A 21546-nucleotide genomic window follows, 5' to 3' on the forward strand; every position below is an offset into this window, starting at 1 on the left:
CTGCCCTGTTCCCATGATGCACTGGGCCAGGGACAGACTAATTTGCATATAGCCAGGTTCTGAGCTGGGATGGGGCAGTGAGCTAAATAACGGTGATGGATCAAGCCCTGATCTTTGGACTGGGTAAGAGTGGTCTGCTTAATTCAGACACTCTGTTCATCACCACCCCCTTTTCTGAATCGTTTTTGGCCACTATAGGTGTGGCAGGGTATACTCAGACATGAGTCCCTTGCTCACTGCTCCATCAGGATTCAAGCAAGCCGGGCCGACGAGGCTGAAATGCCAGAAACCGGTCCCCGGTAGCTTGTATCCTTTCTGGTGAAGAATTGGCTTGGTAGTTTGGTCTGCCCTGTTCCCATGATGCACTGGGCCAGGGACAGACTAATTTGCATATAGCCAGGTTCTGAGCTGGGATGGGGCAGTGAGCTAAATATAGGTGATGGATCAAGCCCTGATCTTTGGACTGGGTAAGAGTGGTCTGCTTAATTCAGACACTCTGTTCATCACCACCCCCTTTTCTGAATCGTTTTTGGCCACTATAGGTGTGGCAGGGTATACTCAGACATGAGTCCCTTGCTCACTGCTCCATCAGGATTCAAGCAAGCCGGGCCGACGAGGCTGAAATGCCAGAAACCGGTCCCCGGTAGCTTGTATCCTTTCTGGTGAAGAATTGGCTTGGTAGTTTGGTCTGCCCTGTTCCCATGATGCACTGGGCCAGGGACAGACTAATTTGCATATAGCCAGGTTCTGAGCTGGGATGGGGCAGTGAGCTAAATAACGGTGATGGATCAAGCCCTGATCTTTGGACTGGGTAAGAGTGGTCTGCTTAATTCAGACACTCTGTTCATCACCACCCCCTTTTCTGAATCAGTAGTGAAACCTAGTCACTACTGGGAGCTACGACTTCTTTGCTGTGATGAAGGAGCTCAGAGATGTTTTGATTTTATTAAGGATGGATACTTTTTTTGCTTTTATAGCTATCAGAGCACTGAGTTTGGTTTTTGCTACTATCAGAGCACTGAGTCTGCGCAGGTCTGTGTTTATTGGACACCGATCCTCTCTTTGACAATTATACCTATTGGAGATAATTGAGATACTGTGAATATTCCTACTAATAGTTGTTTTGAACTTGGGCGCTTATGTCCTGTAGATGCTTGTTTGGGCATCATAGGATACAGAATTGGATCAAGTGTTCGCAGTAATCTCCCAATAGGTGTATAATAACACTCACGCGCATGTGCTCCGACAGTGTTAATGTCTCACTGGAGCGCGCACGGCACATAACACAGGGCGCATGCGCGAAGAGATAATAATAATAGTGTCTGGTTACAATACATGCGCAACTGTAGTATAGCGCCGTCAAACCACACATGCGCAGTAGTACAATAACGAAACAGGCGATTTTGCGGCCACCTATAAGCAGAGAAGGCCCATTTTTTCGCGCCAATCCGAGCACATACAATACAGATAAATAGCGTTTGACCGTCACGTCGGTACCTCCCGGGGCAAGCTCTAGCAGCAGAGAGGTACTGACGAACAGGTAAGAGGGACGATGGGTAATCGTTTTGAGAAGCGCTGTTGGACCACGTAGCTAGTCAGCGAGATTATAGTTATACATTGAGTTTTCTATTGGGTTTGTTTTTTATCTGGCCTGAATAGCCCTTTAACAATTGTTTGCTGCCTTTCAGACTACCACTAGCATGACCCTTTACAATGGGGTCTGTGTTTTGTCTTTAATATTAGGTTAAGCATGCCATGTAGCTGATAATGTAATGGCCTAGAATTTTGCTCTGAGGGACTTGATCACTAAGGAATATCTAGTGCCTGCCTGATAGATTCTTGCAAAGTTGGGCTCCCCATTTTTTGCGAAATAACAGAGGTTGTAAGCTACCCATCAAACAACTTCTTGTTTATAGAATCATGGTTATGATGCTCAATGTGTTCCGTTCTGCCATTATTTAGGCACCCTAGTAGTGCGCAGGAGCTGACAAATCACTCTCATTTGAATTTTCCTAATCCTTTATAATGGAGTGGTGACGGGTTTTAATCTATCCCCCATAGCGCGGGGCCTCCTATCCTGAGCGCCGTGCCAGGTTGAGGTGAGGTTATAGTATCCTACTGTTGAGGGTAAGTGCATCACTACTATTACTATTACGCAGTAAGACTATTGATATATTGCTATAAATGTTGAATAATCGATAATAAACACCAATTGTTGATTGCCCTTCTCTCTGTATGTCTCATTCTGACAACAAAAAAAAACGTCCGGTAGGAAAACGTACCATATTATGCCCTATGAATGTTTTGATTGGCCTTGTATTACCTGACAAACAAGATGCAGGAATACTGGTTTTGTATTACTTTATTATTTATCTTACGCTATATCAGCAGCAGCAAATTATATTAAGTCATCACAGTTGGTCCTGAAGAAAGTGGCCGATACAGTTAATCTATCATTTGGCTGAAACATATCGACCCTGGCCTAACAGCAGTTTTAATCAATACTGCTGATTTGCATTGCTCTTTTAATCCTGTCAGGTAGAGCACAAGAATAAATCCAAGGATGTGCATCTATCCAAGACAGTTTTAACCTTTTTCACACTTCTGGTACGTAATTTTCATTCTTATTTTTTGCGCTGCACCCTCACTATCTCCTTTCCACATATGGGATTTAGTATCCATCCTTAATAAAATCAAAACATCTTTGAGCTCCTTCATCACAGCAAAGAAGTCGTAGCTCCCGGTAATGACTAGGTTTCACTACTGGTAAGGAGGAACCCATATGATGAAGCATGTCACCCTCGGGTGAGTGAGGGTTCTACTACTTAAGGGATAAATTCCCCTTAATGCTTTCCTTCATTTGTGTTGATCATTATCTGTTTTTATCTATGATGCGAGAGTCAGAGAATAGGCTGTATTAATAAGCCCATAGGCTAAATAGTGCACTGATAAGACCGGAGGTGATAGTATGTGTTTCACGGTCTCAAGGAAATCCCAGCTCTCTACGGCATATCTGTGCAGGGAGAGCACATTGAGGAGGATGCACTTCAGGACTTCAGAAGTGTTGACATTCGGTACGGGGGCAGTGGCCATGGGGGTGCTGACGGTGGTGAAATTTCAGCAGCAGTGATGGCAGGAGAATTGCCCCTGCGTGGTGCTCAGTGTGGACAGCTGACAGTTATTGCTCTTTCCGGGGTTGAGTGTGAGGGGCGTAGTTGAATTATAGTGGTGGATGGTCCATGATCCAGGGTTCCTGGCACTGATCATGGTAGGGTCGTGGATGGTTGCAGACGGGCTTGCCTTTGGCATGCCTTCGGCACGCCAGTGACACCTCCGCTGCGTGGCTGCGCAATGGCCCCAATTTAATAGGGGAGGGAGGCCCAACTGGGAGGTGGGAGCGGGAATCGGCTGGGGGGAGGGGTCGCAGGGACAGCAGAGGCAGGTGGGGAAGTGAGAAAAAAGGCGGGGAAAGCAAACAGGCAATGGCATAATAACAGCAAGTGGTACAGTAAGTAAAAAGGCAATATAAGTGGTACAATAGAGAAAAAGAGAGGCACAACAAGTGGTACAATAAAGAAGAAAGGCACAATGAGGAAGAGGCAATCAGAGAGACAATGGAGTGAAATAAAAACGAGCGCAGCCTAGTCTGGAGCCAAAGCTCGAACCCCTACATGCACAAAGTCTTGCCCGGGGCAGAGGCATAGCACAGCAGCGGAGCTACCATGGGAGAGAGCAGGTCCCTGGACGAGGTCAGAGGTCCTACTCGTGCTCCCACGCAGCAGTCACCATTTAATAGGGTAGGGGGGAGGGAGGCACAGCTGGGAGGCAGGAGCAGGAATCGGCATGGGGAGGGGACGCGGGGGCAGTAGCAGGTGGGGAAGCGGGAAAATGGGCTGAGAGAACAAACAAGCAACGGCACAATAACAGCAAGTGGTACAGTAGGGAAAAAGGCAACATAAGTGGTACAATAAAGATAAAGAGAGGCACAACAAGTGGTACAATAAAGAAAAAAGGCACAATGAGGAAGAGACAATCAGAGAGACAACAGAGTGAAATAAAAACAGGTGCAGCCTAGTTTGGAGCCGAGGCTCGAACCCCTACCTGCACAAAGTCCTGCCCAGGGCAGAGATCCCAGGATGCTTGTTTCCGGTCCAGTGAAGACATGGCTTGGCAGTTCGGGCTGGACTGTTCCCATGAGGCATAGGGTCAAAATTGATTTGCATATAGCTGTGTCTGGACTGGGGTGGCAAAGTGAGCTAAAGAATGATGATGTATCCAACCCTGATCTGTGTCTGAAAAGTTTCAGCACTCCGTCCATCATCTCTTTGTGTTTGCTTTGTTCCCTCTCAGTTAGCAGGGTATGTCCAGATGATGGCGCGAAATTACCAGCTTGGATTATTTTAAAACACCATACTCACCTGGGCCTATCAAACATTCATACAATAAGCTGGCAATCCTCTGCCGGGGATCAGGATTTAGTCTACCTTGAAATATATATTTACCTGTACACCTATTCTTACAAAACCTTAATACCTTAGTCTTAATTTCCTCTGGTCAATAGATCAGGTTGTTAGCATAATAGGCATAATTAACATTTACTTTTATTTCTTTGAATGACCACAGACTTGGGAGAGTTTTAGAATTGTATCTATGCAATATTTTGTGAGTCAAATACCAATACATGTCAATCACCAACCTCTCAAGGAGGAAAAGAAAGATTCAAGCGAAAATTTTAAAAAAACGTAGTAAAATCTCTAGGCATTGGTACCTGGGAAGGGTGGAAAAGGAAAACGGTACAAGGACATACCACACAGATTTATATTTACCTAGAATGGTGTGAGGACTAATCCCTGGCCAAGGGTTGAAAGACGGACTCTGGCTAGTAGTAATCCAGGGTTCAGATCAGGTGCAGGACAGGACAGGTAACCTCTACTTAGTGCAACCCCAGCATCACACCCCTCGCTGATGCTACTCTCATCGATTTCCCCTTCGAGAATGGATCGATTCTTCTTCAGCAATCTTAGATTCTTCTCCCTCCGCCTCTCTCGATTCTTCTCTCAGAGTGCTCGATTAGCCCTCTGACTTCCGTGTCATCCGCCTTCTTCTGCTGCAGTGTTTGGTCAGTGACAGGTCTCTGACAAGTCAAATATATCTGACTGAGCCTACCTTAGTTATACCTCCATCCAATGTGTCAATATACGTGTATTCCCTTCATTCGATTGGTTGATGGGATGGGGAGAGGTCATCACACCATACTAAGGTGAAGTCATCTTCTTTGGTTTAATGGTTCTATGTTCCCACACTTAATTTTACTTTCCCATGCTTTATTCCTCTCAGCCACATTCATATTAATTCATGTGCAATGTATATAAAAATTGTCCATTTCTTCTTTCCCTCTCTGGGTCACGTGGTCAGGTTCTCAGGCGCATCACTGGTAAGATGGGATTTGGCAGTGCTTCAATGTCACTGCTCGAAGTTTAACTAAGTCCCAGGCGCATGCGTACAATCATTCAAGATGGAGATTTCAATCACCCTTCAGGCCCAATAACAAACTAATAATAAAGTCAAAGAAATACACGTTAGAATACAAAAATAAATGAATGCACTGTATACCACTTATTTCTACTCTAATCCCCTTAATTTAATGTAACTATTGCATTAGCAGTTAAGAAGACATGCAAGGTTTAGTTCAAGCAAAAGCCATGTGCATTAGCATGTCAGGTTCAAAGTGGCCATATTATTAATACTGCGCAGCTGCAAAGATTTCCCACCAAAAGCAAAGGACATCATACTACGTAGACGCAGTAGACGCATGTGCAAAAGAGTTCCCGCGTTTTCGGCAGTCATATTAAGACACTCAGATTACTTGTTAGAAAAGCACATGAATAAGCTTCCCCTAGATGAAGAAAATGTTGTGTGATGCAATTATTAGCAGTGGCGGCTGGTGGATTTGAAAAGTGTCGAGGCACAAATTTAAGAACGAAGTTGTAACCCCGGACAAGCCTCACCCCCAAATTATCTAAATAAATGCCCAATGCCCTGATGATTTGCCCTGATTTTAGGAGCTTGAAGGCTTTCAGCCCCTTCAAGGTTTGATATAGTTTCACAAATTGTTCCTGTGTGTTTTAATTGTGTGCAAAAAGCACAACACTGGGAGCTTTACATAGTGACAAGAATAATGTGATAAAGAGTGACTGTGCAAACAGATAATGAGAAATAAGAATAAGATTGCAGAAAACTGCTACAAGCCTTTTTAATGAATCTATGACATAATATCGACAGACAAAATATCTACATACAAAATTATCGACACAAAAATATCGACATCAAAAATATCGGAGTTATATCTTCATAAAGGTAAGTACAAAAATATCGAAAAAAAATATTGTAGTACAAAAATATAGAATTAAAAAATATCGTTTTTTAAATGTATTAATAATAATGTAAAATTAATTTAAAAATACATATAATTTTACAAATATTAAATAAAAACATTAAAACATATTTAAAAAAATTATAACTAATACATATACATTTAAAATAAATTAAAAACTCTACAAATAAATTAATATATATACTTACTCCACATATTCGAATAGTAGGGAAAACATTGGATACCGTAGAGGTAAAAATTACTATTCCCACTCCAGAGGGTGCAACAGTAGGGAAAGCGTTGGATAGCCTAGGGGTAAAATTTACTATTCCCACTCCAGAGGGTGCAACAGTAGGGAAAGCGTTGGATAGCGTAGGGGTAAACATTACTATTCCCACTCCAGAGGGTGCAACAGTAGGGAAAGCGTTGGATAGCGTAGGGGTAAAAATTACTATTCCCACTCCAGAGGGTGCAACCGTAGGGAAAGTGTTGGATAGCGTAGGGGTAAAAATTACTATTCCCACTCCAGAGGGTGCAACAGTAGGGAAAGCGTTGGATAGCGTAGGGGTAAAAATTACTATTCCCACTCCAGAGAGTGCAACAGTAGGGAAAGCGTTGGATAGCGTAGGGGTAAAAATTTCTATTTCCACTCCAGATGGTGCAACAGTAAAGAAAGCGTTGGATAGCGTAGGGGTAAAAATTACTATTCCCACTCCAGAGGGTGCAACAGTAGGGAAAGCGTTGGATAGCGTAGGGGTAAAAATTACTATTCCCACTCCAGAGGGTGCAACAGTAGGGAAAGCGTTGGATAGCGTAGGGGTAAAAATTACTATTCCCACTCCAGAGGGTGCAACAGTAGGGAAAGCGCTGCATAGCGTAGGGGTAAAAATTACTATTCCTATTCCAGAGAGTGCAACAGTAGGGAAAGCGTTGGATAGCGTAGGGGTAAAAATTACTATTCCCACTCCAGAGAGTGCAACAGTAGGGAAAACGTTGGATAGCGTAGGGGTAAAAATTACTATTCCCACTCCAGAGGGTGCAACAGTAGGGAAAGCGTTGGATAGTGTAGGGGTAAACATTACTATTCCCACTCTAGAGAGTGCAACAGTAGGGAAACGTTGGATAGCATAGGGGTAAAAATTACTATTCCCACTCCAGAGGGTGCAACAGTAGGGAAAGCGTTGGATAGCGTAGGGGTAAAAATTACTATTCACACTCCAGAGGGTGCAACAGTAGGGAAAGCGTTGGATAGCGTAGGGGTAAAAATTACTAAACCAGCTCCAGAGGGTGCAACAGTAGGGAAAGCGTTGAATAGCATAGAGGTAAAAATGACTTCCCACACTACTCCCCTTTCACACACAACACACTACACATACAAAAAACACAATTAATATAAATATCAATTAATCAATTAATAACAATCAATATTATTAAATTGATGTAATTATAAATGAACTAATTAACACAAATTAATTACCAATTAATTAACAATAAATACCAGTGCAGGCTGCAGATGAGCTTCTGCTGACCATGAGTAGGGGGTCGGGGCCAGCTAAGTAGCCTGGGCTTTTCATATTCTACCTTGCTGGGTCTCTTGCGGCTTTTCTTCCTTCTCCTTCTGGTTTTGACAGGCGTACTAACATTTAATCTATGATATGTTAAAGAGTATAGACCCTCTATAGGCACTTGATATAATGAAATAGAAAAAAAAAAGTGGGAGATTATCAAAATAAAATGGTGGTGGGTAAAAAAGCAAAAAAAAAAAAGATTACACATACAATTTAAAAAAAATGGGAGGGAAGGGGGAAGAGGGAAGAGAAAAGGGGGGAAAAAAGAGAGGAAAAAAAAAAAAAAGGTTAGGCCCTAGTACTGGTTATCACATTCTGGTTCGCCCAGTGACAGGCTTGGTCGCCGCTCGAACTTAAGGGTCACATTTAGGGGGTGGGGGGGTGGGGGGGGGGTAATTTCACTTAGCATAGAGTAATATGCTTTAGGGCTCTAAATTTGTGTTTTGTTGATTCCTTCTTTGGTTATTGTCCCCGGGGTTTGTGGTTGGTTCTAGCGGGAGTCCATAGCAGGGTGCTATCTCTCTGGTTTTCCAGATAGATAGAGTGGGGGTTTCCCGAGGGAGGGGGGTCTGGGGTGGGAGGGGGGTTAGGGGGGGGGTGGAAAACTTAAAAATTGTCCTCTAAAACGTCCTCCAAAACATCCTCGAGAGGTGAAAGACAGGTGTAAGCTATTATATAACTTATGTACGGGAGTATGGCAAGATTGGTCTTTGGTCCTTGTGATTTTGTTGCTCGGGTGGGATCTCTATCACAATGAATAAACTCCGCATTCTGTCCTGGAACACTAATGGTCTTCGAACTTGTCCAAGAAGAAATAATATAATGCAATATTTACGAGACTCGGCAGCGCAAATAATAGTGCTCCAGGAGACACATTTGGCAGAAGCCGAAATACTAAATTTGTTGGGTAAGAATAGGTGGATAGACTTCGGTGTTGTCACATCACAATCATCACATATTAGGGGAGTGGCCATCCTTTTTAAAAAATCTATTAGGGCGAGTTTGGTTTCTAAGCAGGTGGACCCATACGGCCGATGGGCCATAGCCTCAGTTATTATCTCAGGTTTGCCATTTACTATAGTAGGATACTATGGCCCGAATCAGGATGATCCATCAGTTCTATCCACACTCTTCTCACAACTATACCTATTCCCAGAGCCGGTTATCCTGGCAGGTGATTACAATGTAGTCCTTGACCCTGTGCTGGATAAATCACCTTCCAATAGGGCCAAAACTTTATCTAAAACTAGGATTTGTTTGTTAGACAACATGAAAGCACTAAATTATAATGACATATGGAGGACACTTCATGGGTCTCAAAGGGGGGTCACTTTCAGGAACTATAAATGTCACCACCAGTCTCGTATTGATTTCATTTTGATTAGTCATATCTTGGTTAAACAGGTTAAATCAGTGTGTCATTTACCTTTCCATCTTTCTGACCATACAGCCATCCTTCTTGAGCACGAGGTCATGTCCAGGGCCTCTCTAAGAAACTGGTCCTTCGATAGATCAATCCTCGCCTCATTTGACATTATAGAGGCACTAAACCAGGAAGTTACGTTTTTTGGGAGATTAATCAGGGCTCTGCCCCACCTGGCATCACATGGGATGCGTTTAAATCTACATTAAGGGGGTATCTAACCAACAAAACTGCATATAAAAACAAGATATACAGGGAATCAGTAGCCTCGCTTGAATTGGAGATTGAGGGAGTTCAAGCAGAAATCGATAGGTACCCAGCAGCATCTGGGGCCACATTAGAGGACTTGCAGGATAAGCTAACGGTTTTAAAAGGAGATCTTTCCTCAGTCTTGAATGTGCGGGTCCTGGAGAGATGGGAGGCCAGCAAATTGGCCCATTTTGAATACAGGGAAGGCGCGGGTAGGCTCCTGGCCTGGAAGGCGAAGACAGATAGGGTCCGAAATAATATTAGTTCCATTAGTAAGGATGGTGTAATACACTCTACTGATGAGGGAATTAGTGGGGCTTTTAGGAGCTTTTTTAGCGAAATATATCGTGAGGACAAGAATGTATAACCAAATCAAGCAATGGAATGGTTGTCTGGGATTTCCCTTCCTGCCTTATCACCAGAACAAAGAAATGCCCTGGAGTGCCCTTTCTCATTGGAGGAAGTACGGTCGGCTGTTCTTAATAGCAAAAAAGGTAGGGCTTCAGGACCCGACGGGTTACCATCCGAAATCTATAAAGTAATCTGTTCAACAATTCTTCCCTACCTAACGGACCTGTTTAATAATATCCTGCTGGAAGGTGCTTTGCCCCCCATTTCTTGGGATAGGGCCTCCATAACTTTGATCCTAAAGCCGGGCAAACCAGCAACTAACTGTGGGTCATATAGGCCGATTTCAATTCTCAACACAGATTATAAAATTTTTGCTTCGGTGCTAGCAAATAGATTGGGAGCGATGGCAAACAACATCCTGCACTTGGACCAGAAGAGATTTGTAAAGGACCGGCAGCTATATGAGCTGACTTACGACCTCATCGGCGCAATAGACATGGCCACGTCTGCATCTCTTCCTATGGCAGTTCTCACGCTCGATGCCACAAAGGCCTTTGATAGGGTAAATTGGGTATACCTATCAGAGGTCCTGGAAAAGTTTAACTTAGGTGATAACTTTAGGCGGGCAGTAAAACTCTTATACAAAGACCCTTCCGCCTCATTATTGGTTAATGGGGAACTGACAGAGCCATTTAGTATTACGCGCGGAACCCGCCAAGGGTGTCACCTTTCCCCTCTTTTGTTTGATTTATATATAGAACCTTTTGTCCAATTAATTCGTGACAACCCTAATATTAAACCTTTTATTTTTGAAGGGTGGGAGCGGAAAGTCGCATTATATGCGGATGATGTTCTCATTTTCTCATCCGAGTTGAGCTCGGCGTTTCCAACAGTGATAGCCATTGCAGAAGAGTTTGGGGCAGTATCCGGCTATGAAGTCAACGCTTCTAAAACCAATATCATGGTTTGGAATCATCCTGTGCCGGTGGCAGGGGCACAGCCTAGCTCTATCCTGAGGTATTTGGGTTTAAACATCTATGCAGATATTAATAAGATCGTCCCCTTAAATTTCGCTCTCGTGGCTAAGGAGTGTCGTAGGTTGATGAGAACATGGTCAGCTCTCCCTATCTCCCTGTTAGGCAGGTCCAACCTGGTTAAAATGACTATTTTACCTAAGATTATGTTCCTGTTTAGCACTATTCCTCTCTTTTTTGATCCATCCATGATTGCAAAACTCCAAGCCGAAATAAACACATTTATATGGAACCGTCATACACCCAGATTGGCCTGGAAGAAGATAAGACGTCGCCGAGAAAAAGGGGGCCTTGCGGCACCAGATTTGCAGTATTATGGATGGGCCTTTCAACTCTCTCACGTCAGGATGCTTTTAAAGACCCCTAATTGCACTGGGTGTGGGAAACTATTTTCAGCACTTATTAAAGGGGAAAAAGTTAGGCCTGCGAATTTTTTGTTAAAGTTTGGTGACCCCAAATATTTTAAGAAAGTCAAGCTAAAGGTATTGAGGGATCTAGCTAGAACATGGGGTAATTTTAGACGTGCACTCAAACTTGATTACTATCATAGTAGGGCTCCACTTTGGGATTCTCCGGGCTCTCCCTCTTGGCTCTTGGATAGTCTAGCTCTACCTGTTAGAGAGGCAGGTCTTACATCATGGGGGGACCTGTTTGTCAAAGGTATTTTATTTTCATGGGAGGCTTTGAGTTCAATAATAGGAACGCGTTTCTCAAGATTTAAATACCTTCAAATTCAGAGCTGGGCTCATGCTCAAAGTCAGGGTAGGGGCGGATTTAAAATAGGTGCTGAGAGTAATCTGGTATCCCATCTGATAGATAAATTACCTTTTAAAAAAGAGATCACATTTTGGTATAACCTCATGATAGACGAGACTGATGGTGAATTTTTGCTCCCCCACTCGCTCTGGGAAACATATATCACTAATATTGATATGGAGAGTCTGTGGCTAGAATCGTTTAAAATTTTGGGGGAAATTGTGAAACCTTCATGGCTTCGTCGCAACCATCTGTTCACATTGCACAGGGCGTACTATTCTCCATTACGTTTATCAAAATATCCTAATAACGCTCTGGTTGCTTGTCCTAGATGCGGTTTGGTAGCCGCATCAGATGTACATATGTTTTTTGAGTGTCCATCCCTAACATCATTCTGGAATGAGATCTGCGTGTCCCTCTCCTTGGCGGTAGGGTCTCAAGTCAGTCCTTGCCCAGTGTTAGTCTTTTTTGGCATTTTACCAGAGCTTTGTGGCATGGGTAAAAAATTGGTCTTCTATGGCTGTTTGCTGGCTAGAAGAGAAATATGTAAACGATGGAAAGATAAGGCACCTCCACTTTTAACAGATTGGCGTGCGTCTATGCTACAGACGTCAAAATTAGATATGATCAGAGCTGGGAACCCAAATAAGAGAAGATTTTGGCTTCTATTGAATTGGTAATCATGGAATATAATAGCATGGGTTTTTTTCCCCCCCATGTCCTATGATTACGCTGCTTGGAAGGGTCTCCTCAACTGGTCCCCTTTGGCTACACATAACCTACAAGGGTGATTTCGGATAAGAAGTGGGTATTATATAGCAGCATGTTAGCCTAGATGGTACCACGTGACGAATAAGAGGTTGATGCTTTGCACTGCGGGGTACTCCGGTAGGAATCGTTAATATCCCCCCCCAGTATATCTGGGTCAGTGTTCCTGTCATCTCCTCTATCTTTCTGTTACTATATGGTCACCAAGGGCGAATATGAGGACAAAAAAAAAATAGAACAAACAAACAAACAATAAATACCAATAAATAAATACAATCTCTTTAATTAATTACATTTAATAATGTCACACCCTATTCCCCTATAAACACACAACCCACTACACATAAATTAATCACATCATTTAATCACTTAATAATAATTAATTACCAATTAATTATTAATTAACAATAACAAAAAATTAAATATATTAGCACATTAACTCTAATTAATTTAATTAGCTAATTAATAATAATTATTCACCAAATAATTATTAATTAACAATATTTTTTTTTATATATTAGCACATTAACTCTAATTAATTTAATTAACTAATTAATAATAATTAATTACCAATTAATTATTAATTAACAATAACAATTTTTTTTAAACTACTACATTAACTCTAATTAATTCAATTAAATAATTAATAATAATTAATTACCAATTAATTATTAATTAAAAATATATTAAAAAAATATTATTTAATTAATTATTATTAAATTACTTCCCACTCTATTCCCCTATAAACCCACAACCAGCTCTGATACTAAAACGCAAAATGTAAACAAAATTACTAATTTCCAAACATACATTAAAAAACATATTTAACAAACATATAAACAACATAATAAAATACATAACACTAAACAAAATTTCGATATTAATAACATACATACCTTAAAAACGATATTCTGTCTATCGATATTTTGCACATCGATATTCTATACCATCGAAATTAAAACATCGATATTCTTGTATATCGATATTTTAATTTAGATATTTTGTCTCTGTACCCTTTTTAATATCAAAATACATATGATACTATCATTGCAGATACAACTACTGCTGCAGACTTTGCAGTACTTCACAGAAACTAGAATTAGACAGACTGGCAGTTTAAAATAATAACTATAGTGTTTCTTTAAAAAGAACAAGTATTAAGTATTTTGTTTTTAAAGTACGTTTTCAAGTTGACACATCTCCAAGGCGCAATTTAACCCCATCTGTTGTCACTCAAAAATAATAGATTAACGCAAGACCCTACATTAGCCATCTATACATTGGAAAGATTTCCACTCTAAAACTACTGATTGGACTTATTTGCCACCAGTTACTTATTGTACTTGTTTTATCTAGCGCTGGAAATTATTTCCAGTGTACAACTTGCAATGTACACCCACGGTAGCGAGGCGTGTGTTGGCTCATGCTTGGGTCTGAAGCACCTTTCATCCACCATACATGCCATCCACATCTGTTTTGAGTGCCTGCGCAGAACAAGGTCTCACATGCAAGGAGTGAAACGGGATAAGACCACTTACAAATTGTCTTTACATGTTGCTGCCAAGCTTAGAAAGAATTGTCGTCCTACAGTTGCAATAAAATGCAAGCGCAAACAGGGAAAGTGCACTTGAAAAAAGAGCTACACAAAGCTACCACTTCCACCTTCTGAGAGGTCATTCTAAGCATATGCAAATTGTAGAATGCGCGGAGGAAAATATTTTCCTTGAAGGTGAAAAACTGATTATTGGGCCAGGGTGGCATATAACTACTGGCTGTTCAAGGCTATGCCTGCCTTTCTCCCCTGGACGTACCATATGCCAAAAAGAGACATGAGGTGGAGCTGGAGGAGAGAATTGGCTTGTTTAAGTGTGATTATAATTAGGGGAGAGGACTATGCTTTGCGGGGGGAAAGTGAAGTGGTAATTATTTTAAGGCAGCAGGAATGTGGAATAACTGAGCCACTTTCCACTTAGGAGCACGGACACTGTGCAGTTGATTGTATTTCACCTGCGACACTCAATAATGATCGTTATCTCTGCATGGGATTTTCTCCATTTAAAATGGTGTTTTGTTAGTACTGCTGCCTAGGTAACCCAGATGAATTAGCACAATGCAACATATTTCGATGCACTTGTAGAGAGCCACCCGGGCTCTAGCAAACAATGTTGCCATGCACACACGCATCCCCACACCCCTCGGGGCGGGCTCGCCACAAGGGCATAAATAAAGGGGCCGGAGACCGCTCGGGGTCTTCCGGCCAAGAGTGAAAGTAGTGTTCTCTGTGCCGTAATTTAAGCGCAGCTGCGGCCTATATGTCCTAGGCCCCGCCACGCTACATTGGCGTCGAGGCTGGTCGCAACACACGCGTGCCCGCCCTACCTTGAGCGCTGTCTGTCGTGGAGCGCGGGTGCCCACCCGCGGCTTGCCATGCTCCCGCCGGTGCTGCGTCGTAGCGGTGAAGTGTGAGCGGTGCCCACCCGCTGTGTTCCTAGTGGCTCGGCGTCCCCGACTGCTGTGTGACTGCCTTCAGCTGGGACCGCTGCGTGCTGTCAGCTCGAGCCCGCCCACACGCCTCCCGGTCCATGGGGAGTGTGTTCAGCCAGCGGGGCTCGCTGACGCGACGCCTGTCAAGGTGGTAAGGCCGCCACCCTGCCCACGTTGCTCAGCACACGAGGTGGTCCCCGCACCTGCCTCTGCTCTGTGCCGGCACCACGCGAGGCCTCTGGGCCCCAGTTTTCCTCACGCCGGCTCTCAGGTGCAGCGAGGCCCCGAGCCTGGGGCTGCCCCTTCTGCTGCCTGCACCAGGGGACGATCCATCTGTCCCAGCACGCTCCAACCCTGCAGGCTCTTCACAGAGGAGGCCCCGAGCAGTGTCTGGGGTAAGAAGATGTGAAAGGAGTGCCTGCCTGACCCCCAACAAGCACTGGCAGCTGCAAGAGGGACATCCCTAAAGAAAAAAAAAAGAAAAAACAACAAGAGGAGAGAAGGAGCACTTGAGGAAGCTATAGGGTGCCAAGTCAGTAAACGCCACCTGCTGTTTCACCTCACCGAGGGACTAGAGCCTGCGCACGTTCCAAGACCCCACAGAAGCACGCAAGAGGGCATATCACGCCTCACCCATAAGCAGCCACCACAAGGCCAAGACCCAGGGACACCTACCAAGACACACCCCTGAGCTGCACACAAGCCGTGCCCCTGCGCCCACGCGCCACCGTCCAGCCGCAATGAGTAATCCAGTGGTGGCAGGTGCTGCCGCACAGCAAGATGGGGGGCGCAACCCAGCACTGGTGTCAACCCGCCACCACCAGTGCACACACACACGGCAATTGCTCCGCTACCCCCATTTAGTGAAACGTCAGACCCCGCCACTGCTGCGCCAAGGTGGAAGGCTTGGGTCGGACGGCTTAACCACTACTTTAAGGGAACAAGGGAGACGGATGGCACTGTGAAACGGTCACTCCTCATTTACTACGGGGGGCGCGGAAATCTATGATCTGTTCGAGACGCTCCCTAACACCGGCGAGGAGGACGACTACGAGGCGGCAGTTGCCGCGCTCAACAGACACTTCAACCCACAGCTCAACCCGGACTTTGAGAAGTTTAAGTTTAAGAGGGCGTTGGAGACTGATGCTGAATCCGTCGATATGTTCTATGCGCGACTACGCCGGCTGGCGAGCACGTGCCCTTGCAGACCAGCGGGAAGAAATCCGTGACCAGATTATCGTGGGTTGCCGCTCAAAACCCCTAAGGAAGCTCATCCTTCGGCAGCCCGGAATGTCGCTGGACGAGATCCTGGTGCTAGCCCGCCCCCACGAACTGTTGGACTCCAGGGCAGAGGAGACGGAGACCACCCTATATACACCTGTCGCTGCGTCGCAGGCGTCCCGACACCCGCCGATCAAGGAGGAGAAGGTCGACGCGATCCAAAGACGCCCCATGGCGCATCACCAGGCGCTCAAGCCCCCGCCGAGTGGACCGTGTGGATACTGTGGCGAGGATCACTCAGCGACAGCCGTCTGTGGGGCAAATGGAAAAACGTGCTCTCGCCGTGGGAGGCTGAACCACTATGCTAAAATGTGCCGCGGTGGGCGGTTCCGATCAACAGCTCCAAGATCCAGAAGCATGTCTCAATGTGTTTGGCAAATCTCCCTTGCTGACCCACCGCCAGTGCCAGATGACCAGGCACAAGAAAGACGCGCCATGTATGAGGACGAGGACAATGAAGAAGTATTTGTGGTGTCGTATGTCAGCCGGACAAGGACTCGAAGGAGGCCCCCTCCCATGTGCTCAGTCTCCATTGAAGGCACGGATGTGCAAGCCCTCATCGACACTGGGCATCCGTCAATGTGATGGACTCTGACCAGTACGAGCGCCTCTCACCAAGACCTCCTCTTGCGCCATCCACAGCGTGAGTCTACACTTATGGAGGAACCGACCTGCTTCCTCTCCGTGGCGTCATTCATACCACCGTTGCCGGTGGAAACTACTCCACCGAGGCGAGGTTCTACATCACGGAGGGAAAGAAGGGAACTGTGCTCAGCTGCCACACGGCCGAAGACCTTGGGCTTGTCTTCTTCGCTAACCAAGTTCACGAATCCCATGCAGAGGCCATGCTAAAGGAATTTCCATCTCTCATTGAAGGTCTAGGAAAGCTCAAAGGCAAGAGGTTCAAACTCCACATTGACCCCTCAGTGCGGCCTGTGGCCCTCCGGCACTGTCGAGTACCTTTCAACTTACGCCCGCAAGTGGAGGAAGAACTGAGGAAGCTCGAAGAGCTAGGGGTAAATGAGAAGGTCTCTGGGCCTACCCCGTGGGTGTCCTCGCTGGTCGAGGCACCCAAACCCAAACAGCCATTCGACTGTGTGTCGACATGAGACTGACAAATACCGCGGTGAAGAGGGAGCGCCACATCACCCCCACAATGGATGACATCGTGGCCGACCTAAATGGGGGGAAGTGGTTCTCCAAACTAGACCTGAATGCAGGCTACCACCAGCTGGAACTGAAGCCAGAGAGTCGGTATATTACCACCTTTTCAACGCATGTAGGCCTACAAAGATACAAGAGGCACATCTTCGGAGTGTCCTCAGCCGCTGAGGTATTCCAAAACGCCATCCAGGAAGCGCTATCAAGGTTGCAAGGGGTGATCAACCTCAGCGATGACATCCTCGTATACTCCAACACGCTCGAGGAACATCATGCACACCTCCGGGCCACTCTGAAACGGTTGGCAGACTGCGGGCTGACCCTCCACAGATCCAAATGCTCATTTTACCTGGAGAGCGTCGACTTCTTTGGTTACACGTTCACCCGAGAGAGACTCCTGGTTGATCCCAGGAAGGCCTAAGCTATCCGGAAGGCCAGCACACCCAGGAACCCCACAGAGGTGAGGAGCTTCCTCGTCATGGCCACATACTGTGGACAGCCATCCCCAACCTTGCAGCCATGTCAGAGCCACTGCATGTCCTGACACATCACGACCACAAATGGGAGTGGACACTGGCTGCCAACAAAGCTTTCCAGGACATCAAAGCAAGCCTGATGGACAAGACCGTGATGGCCTACTTCCACCTGAGAAGCCGGACGGAATTGGTCGTCGATGCCAGCTCCGTAGGCCTAGGGGCAGTCCTTCTCCAGGAACACGGCCCGGAAGTGTGGAAACCAGTTGCCTATGCCAGCAAAGCCCTAACAGACACCTAGACCAGATACGCCCAGATCGGGAGAGAGGCGTTGGCGATCAAGTGGGCGTGCCAACACTTCCACCTGTACCTGTGCGGACAAGAATTCAGCATTGTGACTGAACACAAGCCGCTACTTACGCTGTTTGCTTGCTCGTCCCGGTTGGCGCCTCCGAGAATTGAGCAGTGGGCGGTGCAGCTGCAAGGCTACAACTTCAAAGTAGTTTTCCGCCCAGGTGCGCACAACCCGGCTGATTACTTGTCTCGCCAACCGGAGTCCTTCACGCCGTCCAATCCTTCCGCGAATGCCTGCAGTACCGAGGCGTTTGTCCACATGGTGTCTCAAGAGGTGTGCCCCAAGGCCATGACACTTGAAGATATCGGCTAGGCCACTCAGGAAGACCCCACACTCTTCCAAGTTCGAGAGACCCTGGAGAACAATGGCTGGGCCCATTTCATGGACAGTGCTCGTGTCCCCGGCCAGAGGTCAGTCATGCCCGCCAACAGCTGTGGCAAGTCCGGTGTGAATTAAGCATGGGGGCAGAAGGAGTGCTTTTGAGAGGATGTCTAATCGTGATCCTGGAGAAACTCCAGAAAAGAATCCTCTCGCTCGCCCACGTTGGCCACCAAGGAATGGCCTAGACCAAGGCCCGGCTGTGAGACAAGGTCTGGTTTCCGGCGATGGATTCCATGGTCGAGGAAATGGTAAGGCTATGTCATGCCTGCACAATCACCGCAGGGGACCCAGCTCCGGCACCGGTGATCACAGAAGAGTCAAGCAGTACTCCCTGGACCCACCTCAGCATAGACTTCGGGAGTTTTCCAGATGGGCGGCACATGCTGGTCGTGGTCGATTCTTTCTCGAAGTTCCCCATTCTTGAGGTGGTAGCATCCACCGCTTTTCCCCACATAAAGAGAGTCCTGGACAGGGCCTTTGCGATGATGGGACTGCCGGAAGAAGTTAAGTCCGACAATGGTCCTCCCTTTCAGGGGTGGGAGTTCCAGGAGTATCTTGAGAATCTGGCAGTGAGGCATAGGAAGATCACCCCGCTATGGCCCCAAGCAAACAGGGAAGTAGAGAGACTGCTGAGGACAATCAACCATTGCAGTGGACAATGGAGAAGACCCTGAATCAGTCCTCGATCAGTTCCACAGTGCGTACCGTCGCACTCCTCATAGCACCACTAAGTGTGCTCCGGCTCATTTCCTGTTCAAGCGAGCCCCACAGACCCGACGTGGGTGCCCGTGGAGAGGGATGATGATGCTGTCCAGGCGAGATGGGAGATTACAAATCGGAAGGCCAGTGAGGCCCGAAGAGCCCAAGAACCTCAGTTACGAGTGGATGACCAGGTGGTAATCAAAGACCGATACCCTGGGTGGAAGTTCCGGACGCCCTACGAGCCAGAAGTGTGGGTCGTGGTCAGTGTCCAAGGGACTACGGTCACAGCTAAAAGGGGACAACAGTCGGTCACAAGGAACATATCCAGCTTCAAGAAGGCCCCGGAGTCAGAAGTGGAATCCGAGACGTCTGGTTGTCAGGCTCCTTTGCTAGACTTCTCTCCCCCTGTGTCACCCAACATGGGAAGCGCCTCACAGGAATCGCCGAGCCAAGCCAGTCAAAGGAGCATTGAAAGTGACCGGTCAGCCAGTCCGGCCACCGCCGCAGAGTCAGGCACAGGGGCCTCAGCAGGGGCCGCAACATCTGCCGGTGCCCGGAGCCAGAGGTATGGACTCCGGCCGAATCCGGCACTGAGTCAGCGACTGAGGGATTTCGCATGTATCTCCCCGTGAACTGAGAGAACTTGAGGGTACCGAACCAAAAGAAGGAAGGGATGTAGAGAGCCACCTGGGCTCTAGCAAACAATGTTGCCATGCACCCACGCGTCGCCATAGCCCTCGGGGTGGGCTCGCCCCGAGGGCATAAATAAAGGGGCCGCAGACTGCTCGGGTCTTCCGGCCAAGAGTGAAAGTAGTGTTCTCTGTGCCGTAATTTAAGCGCAGATGCGGCCTATATGTCCTAGGCCCCGCCGCGCTACAGCACTGAGCCATTAATATTTTTTTATCACACTCACACAGTACACTTTCCCAAAACTGTGCATCAAAATAAGTCGCACACACTCAACATTCTAATTTGTTAAAAGTACATGTGCCATCCAGGAGGTGCCACCGACTAGTTATCGATTGCAGCGTTGTGTTTAAGGATGCAGCGTTTACGTGAATTAAACAAAGGCAAGCTCCCATCAGCCAAATTTGTCACTGCAAAATGAGTTTCTTTTCCATTGGTCTCCGACGTGATGCTAGGAACAAGGCCTTCTTGGCAAATTCATCTGGAGCAGCCGGAGTTTAACAAACACTCGCCTTGGCCTACTGCAAATATTGTTTCCGAGTTGACAATTGCAATACTCGTTTTTAGGTCTCGCGACCTATCAATGCGCGCAAGCGCATTGAGCGGAGTGAGAATTCAAGTGCTCGAAATCCTCGTCAAACCAAGGGTTTCTTGCTGCGGTTTTGTGTGAGTTCACGTGAATCACGTGAGCAAACAAGCACGCGCATCAGCCTCCCTCCCTCCCTCCTAATTGCATTTTTTACGGCCGCACAGCACATCAAAGGGCTTCTCCCAGCGTGTGCTGTGCGGTTTCTCCTCCCCTAATTAATCATGGCTGGCCATGTTACTCTCGGTGGCCGGCCGTACTTTCAGTTTCCCGGCCGCCCTTTGTGTGTGTCTCATTTTTAAAACATGCATTCCTAGGAGACTGTCCTGCGTCAATACATATTTGATTAAATTGTGTGTATTGTTGCTACAAACGCAGTCGCTTTCACTTTCACATGCTGCTCTTGTTTACATTTCTGTTGCTTTCCTCCCACCCCCCACCCGCGGTTCATGTTCACAATGCTCCCACCCACCTCCCTTCATTCTCCGCATTCCCTTTCTGTGTTTCTCCTTTTACAAAGACGCATTCGTAGGAGACTGTCCTGTGTGGATGTTTAAAGCTAGGCTGTCATTATTCCCCTATTAAGGCAAACTTTTATAAGCAGGAACGTAACGTTATATGTTATATGGATAGATGCACTGCGGCATCGCGTTCTGCTGTAGTTTTCTGTGGGAAATCAAATGTGCACTTCCCTTCCTGTTGCCTCTGCTCTGCCCAAGTATATTTCACGGACAAGCTTGCACTGCTGATGTTCCGGATGTACTTGTGCTATCTGCGTATATGACCCTTGTGTGCACCTCCTCTACCCCTCCCGAGACATGCTCCCCACCCAAGTGTGTGTTCCCTCCCATGCACGTGTCGCGCTCACATGCACCCCTTCTACCCCTCCCATGCGCGTGTTCCTCCTCACCTGC

General features: G+C 46.3%; 1 protein-coding gene across 1 annotated transcript in view; it reads left to right on the forward strand.

Moving 5' to 3' along the window:
• Positions 1-1395: 1395 nt before the first annotated feature.
• LOC144811986 (cathepsin E-B-like) overlaps positions 1396-21546 on the forward strand; it is a 461737-nt gene continuing 441586 nt past the window's right edge. Inside the window, exon 1 of the mRNA XM_078673901.1 lies at positions 1396-1540. The gene's annotated coding sequence lies outside the window, so the exon portion shown is untranslated. The remainder of the gene's footprint in view (positions 1541-21546) is intronic.

The sequence above is a fragment of the Lissotriton helveticus genome, chromosome 1_1 (assembly GCF_964261635.1).
Source record: "Lissotriton helveticus chromosome 1_1, aLisHel1.1, whole genome shotgun sequence".
NCBI classification, from domain to species: domain Eukaryota; kingdom Metazoa; phylum Chordata; class Amphibia; order Caudata; family Salamandridae; genus Lissotriton; species Lissotriton helveticus.